This window comes from Marmota marmota, unplaced genomic scaffold (assembly GCF_001458135.2).
Source record: "Marmota marmota marmota unplaced genomic scaffold, marMar, whole genome shotgun sequence".
Taxonomy (NCBI): Eukaryota; Metazoa; Chordata; class Mammalia; order Rodentia; family Sciuridae; genus Marmota; species Marmota marmota.
In genome coordinates this window covers 48,454,508-48,460,518 of record NW_025999842.1, presented here as the reverse complement: position 1 = coordinate 48,460,518, position 6,011 = coordinate 48,454,508, and the positions used below count along the sequence as shown (strand labels likewise).

The 6,011-nt window shown below is 37.7% G+C and overlaps 1 long non-coding RNA gene across 1 annotated transcript; it reads left to right on the top strand.

Annotated features, from left to right (window-relative positions):
- Positions 1-4,419: 4,419 nt before the first annotated feature.
- On the top strand, positions 4,420-5,572 carry LOC125611988. Its single transcript, XR_007342290.1, has 3 exons — positions 4,420-4,568; positions 4,784-4,878; positions 5,436-5,572. It is a non-coding gene; the product is annotated as an uncharacterized LOC125611988 (long non-coding RNA).
- Positions 5,573-6,011: the final 439 nt, after the last annotated feature.

Genomic DNA, 6,011 nt, shown 5'->3' with positions numbered 1-6,011 from the left:
GAGGGGAGGGGGTATAGTAGAGGCTAGGAAAGGCAGCAGAATACAACAGACACTAGTATGGCAACATGTAAATCAATGGATGTGTAACTGATATGATTCTGCAATCTGTATATGGGGTAAAAATGGGAGTTCATAACCCACTTGAATCAAAGTGTGAAATATGATATGTCAAGAACTATGTAATGTTTTGAACAACAAACAATAAAAAATTAAAATAAAATAAATGAAACTAATGATTTTAAAATAGTATTTTAAAGGTGAGAAATATTACTATGATTATATAAGAAAATGCCCTTTTTTTAAAGATGCAAGCTGATGTGTTGGAAGGTGAAATGGCATGATGTCTAAAAGTTACTTTAAAATAATTTCTCATAAAAATAAGCATTAGAAATCTTTAGACAATTAGAAAAGTTAGTTTTCATTTGACTATTATTATGTAGGGGAGGGCTACTGGGGATTGAACTCAGGGACCCTTCATTACTGAGCCACATCCCCAGCCCCATTTTGTATTTTATTTAGGAATAGAGTCTCACTGAGTTGCTTAGCGCCTTGCTTTTGCTGAGGCTGACTTTGAACTCACGATCCTCCTGCCTCAGCCTCCTGGGATTACAGGCATGCATTACTGCACCTGGCTCAATTATTATTTTTATAATGGAATATTGTATTGTATTACAAAGCTGTCAGAATTTGGGGGGTTTTTAATTGCTCTGTCAAAACCTGAAGTCTGAGTTGGCTGTGCTATTTCTGCTGGCAGTAACAAACCACTCTACCATTGACAGCAAACTGAACATGGTATATTGGTTTCCCAGGACTAACATAATAGACAGGCTTAAAGTAATAGAAAAGTATTCTTTCACAGATTGTATTCTGGAGCCTAAAAGTTCAAGATCAAGATGTTGACAGAATTGGTTCCTTCTGAGAGCTGGAAGAGAAAAGCTGTTCCATGCCTTTCCCTAGTTTCTGGTGATTTTCTGGTGATCGTGGGGTTCCTTGGCTTGTAGAAGTATCATCACAATCTGCTTTTACCTTCATAAATCTCCCTTTTTGTAAGTACCCTCGTTGTATTTGATTAGAGCCTATCAGAATGACCTCATTTTAGCTTGATTACCGCCATAAAGACCCTTCTCCAAATAAAGTCACATTCTAAGGTACAGGTTAGGAACTGAACATAGAAATTTTGAAACATAACAATATAACAGAGAAAATGTCTAAAATTGTGATGTCAAATGTCTGAAATTTTTATGTCAACCTGTGGTCCTGAGAAGCCCTTGGATTCACAAATCACAGAAGCCTCTGTTGCCACCCTGAGGAGGGTCCCATGGGACAGGCTCCACCTTCCCTGCATTTTCTTTTTGCCCCAAAATTCCAATATTGCATCAGATCTAATTGTACTGTTTCACAAAATTGTGTTTCCTTTTCTCCTGAAAGTGAAATTGATTTTAAGAAATGTTCTAGTTCAAGAGTGGTTTTAGTTCACTGAGAGTCATGGCATGGCATGAGACTTGCAAACTGCAATATTGCTCATTGCTATATTTTTGTTATGCACACTTTCAAAATAAAAAGAAGATAAAATAAGATTTAAAAGAAGATAAAATATCTAATGACTATATTCCTTTAGAAACTAAAATATGCTATATACTCTCAATCTCTGTTATTAAAATCTATTACACAAGAGGGCGCTAGGTTAATGTATAATAGGATGACTCATAAAAGGACCAACATGGTAATTAGCTTTAATATATAATTTAACCTAAAATAAATTTTAGTCATTGTTTTTTCAGAGCTGAGAATTGGCAATACATAGTAACATTCTACATGCAACCTAATCTCTTTTTATATTTGAGAATCCAAAAGTTTTTTTTGAATGAACCACACACCACACACACACACACACACACACACACACACACACACACAGACACACCACCAAATGTCTGGTAAATACATGCAGATAACCTTCACCTGATCTGAAACAGCAATGAGGTCTCATTTTGTGAAGCCTTTCTATCACCTATGTAATGTGTTATATTGAGTGATTAAAAGCAGTTTTCAAAATAAAGTAAAATCTACTGTTGATAACACAGCATGTCCTTAAAAAGTTTATTTACATGGCTGCTTAGTTTAAATCTGCAAGGGAATTGTGTGTTGTTATTAATGCATAATTCATTCTTGCAGGCCTGCTCCTCCAAACTCTGCTCTTCCCCCATCCCACAGAGGTATTTATAGGCCCTATCAGGCCAAATCAGCAGAATTTTTAGGAATAGAGAGAAATGACTGGAAACATCCGTGTCCTCATTTCAAATTTGCCTAGTTTAAACATCTAAAGTACAAAGACTTGAATTTATATAAACAGAAAAAAAATCAAAAGCTGTAGTTAAAGTCTAAGAAAAAAAGTGCTCACAATTCTAAATCTCATTCTACCAGACAAGTCTTTTGTGGACATGCAACTAAGAATGCTGCAAAGGTAACCAGAAATTTTACTAAGCCTCTCTCTACCACCATCACACTGTGTTGAATTTAAAACAGCCTGGTTTCTGGAATACATGGGACTTTTCTCATCTCTATAATGAGGTCAATGCTCCTGACTATTTGGAATTAAATGAGCCACTATTTGTACATTGTATAGATCAAATGTTTATAAAATGTTAAATAATCTTCCACTTTCCTTTTAAAAATATTTCCTATTTATTCTTTCTGCTTTCTTTTGTCCATTCTCTTCTTTCTTCCCTAATTGATTTCAAAAGGTGTCAGGCTTCCAAGACGGCCAAGCTGTACATGTTGCAGTTGAAACCACGTTTGACATTTGTTTTATCTGTCAATCTTTTGTTGCTCTCCCCTGCCCACCTCACTCCTCACAGGTATGCTTGCCAACTCATGGCGCAGTTTGTAGATAAATGTGCCCAGGGAGCATTTACAATGTCTCCTGCAGGAAATGCACCAGTCATCCCTAACTGTGTATTTCAAAGGGCATAATCTTTTCCTGTTATTGTTCGTGTTATTGTTCACTCAGCCCTGCTGAGAATGCAGTGATATGTTATAATACACTGTAGAAGGCAGGGTTTTTAGTGACATGTTACAGTGTTGTCTCCACTAGTGTATGGCAGAGACTGTTGGAGGATTAAGGGCAGCTCACCAAATTCTTGGGACCGCAGAAACAGACTGAGCTTCCAGGGGATGTTGCCTCTTCCATAATAGGAAGCTGTGGGACCAGAAAGCCACTATCACAACTGCCAGAACAAACACAGCACCTGCACCATCATCTCTACTAGAGAAATGGATGCCCCACATCCTGCCTTCCTCTGTTCCTGACAGCTATGAACCGAAATCTCGCGCAAAAGCCTCCACCAGGTAGAATGCGAGTTGTGACTGGCATTTGCCTCTAAGAGAGCCTGGGAAACATTCATTTTGGAGACAGGAAGGCGTAGTAGAAGGAGAGATGTTATATTAGCCAGTCCAAAAATCCCTGCATTTTTTGTTTTTTAATTTATTTGCCTGTTTTTGAAATTGTAACATGATGATTTCTGCAAATAAGCAAAGCCCTTCATAACCTATTGAGTATTTCTCTAAACAGGACTCTATATTGTACCTCACATAGATTAAATACAAAATTTTAAACATGGAGAAAGAGATTGGCTTCTTACTGATTATTTTCAATTATCATTTTTCCAGAGCTATGTGATTTCTGGAAAAGCTGGGGAAATGTGGCCCTTGGTCAGGCTTTAAAACTCATCTGAAATTTCTCTTCATCTTAGGATAATTATAAATTTGCCAGAAGCAGGAACATTATCAAATGAATGAATGCTGCCCTTTGTTTTTACACCAAGTTGATTATTTAACAATTCCACCTTTCCTACTTAACCTGTACTGGGTTCATTATGTCAATCTCTGACCTACCATGCTTTTGGAAGACATTCCAAAATTAGAAAAATTGTTGGCATAACCAAGAGGAAAATTAGAGTGATTGCAAGTTCCTTTTGATATGTTAAATAATTTCCCATATCTTTGCTTTCCAGGACTGACTGCTGCTTTGTAATTTCCATTATAATATCACAGATTGGAGGTAATATCGTGTTTGTGGAGCACAGTGAGCTTGAAAATTATTGCAATAGCTAAAATTCCTACTCCTGAAATCCTTTCTAACCCTTTCATTCTTGCTATAAAGCAAAACAAACGTTATAGAACATTTTTTTAATGCTTACAGCATTGTGCTAGCCTCTTTTTAACAAATACATTGCTTATTTAACTCTGATTTGAAAACTGCAAGTGGTCCAAATCAATAACAACAGAAAAAAACCCAGTTTTGACACTATCACAGGTAATTATTAATCTGATTGTTAAGTAACTCAGGACAACTAATCAATGCCCCACTAAGCAGAAATACTTGATTTTAAAACCATCCTTATCCAAAGTCAGGTTATAGTTGTGTGGAATGGACTATTTCTCTTTGTACTGGGTTTCTAGCATGAAACACAGGCACAAACTGAATGCTTTGAGGGAATAGTACAGGGATGGTTTACAGGTGAAGACAGAGACTAAGGAACAAATATGAAATACAGCAGTATTTGCAGGTGATAATCGTGGGTGGGACACCCAACTGTCACCTGCTCAAAGTGGCAAGCAGAAAGCTATGCTTAGCAGAATCTGGATCAGGCGGCTGTATGTGGAGGATGGTGTAATAGAACTAAGGTCTTGAGTAGAAGGATACAGGCCATCTACTGTGACCTGGCAGAAATGCCTCGGGGAATAAATACCCTAACTTCTCTCTTCTCCAATCTTTCAATAGCTTGCTGCTGCTTCCCATTGGCTAACCCTAACTAGAGACAGAAGCAAGGGAGCCCACTGACCACTAATGCAGTCCCAGAGCACACAGCTAGCCTGGTGAGTGTGTCTGGAGGGGCGGAGGGAGAGAGTGGGCGTGGATCTTATTAGTGTCCACCTTCATAGAGGCTCCCTAATTTAATCCTCTCAGAATCCTACAGAGATGATTTTCTGCAATTTACATCTGAGAAAACTGATGCTCAAATCTATTATTGTAACTCACCACAATCCTTAATATAAGTCAATACAATAATAGATTGAACAATAACAAAAGCCTAAATCCACCCAAGGGGAAAAAGTACTAGACAAATATAATTTACAAGGATTATAAAATGTTTTAGCAATTTTTTTCATAAAAAGAAACTTTATTAAATTGGTAAAGACTACATATTGTAAAAATCTACAGTAACTATATCTAATGGTGGAAATGTAGAAACATGGTTTTAATGTCAAGAACAAATTTAAAATGTCCTTTGACAATTTAAATTTTTTTTTTAAATATTCAGTGTGTCTTTCAACACATACATGCAGCATACACTGATCCAATCCAACCACACTTTTCCCACCCACTCTCCCATCCCCCTCCCAATCTCTAGTCATCACTATTTTACTTTCAGGTTGACTTTTTAAGGTTCCACGTATGCCGCAGTCTGGCTGGGCACAAAATCAGGAGCCACTCAAGCAGGAACAAAGTTTATTTTTTGAAACTGCCGCCAATGTCCGGTACTGCCCGGGAAGATTTTTTCCACCCACGAGGCCTCCTCCCGGACCACCGAGCGCTCCTCCCCCGGAACTCCCTCCTACTGTACTTCCCCAACCAATGGGAACTCTCCAGGAGTCCCGTAGCCGGCCTAGGTGAACAGCAGGAGTCCAATATCCATATGAATGCAAATCTTAACATAATCATATCATCTCAATGGCTAGCTGGCGTCACCTTTCGATCAAAAATGCCATGCATCATATACTTGGCTCTTAGCACACGTATGAGAGAGAACATGCAGCACTTGCATTTCTGTATCTGGCTTATTTCACTTAACATGATATTCTCCAGTTCCATTCATTTTTCCAGCAAATAACAGAATTTCATTCTTCTTTATGGCTAAATAATAATCCATTGTGTATATATGCCACATTTTCTTTATCCGTTCATCTGTTGATGGGAACCTAGGCTGATTCCATGCCTTAGCTATTGT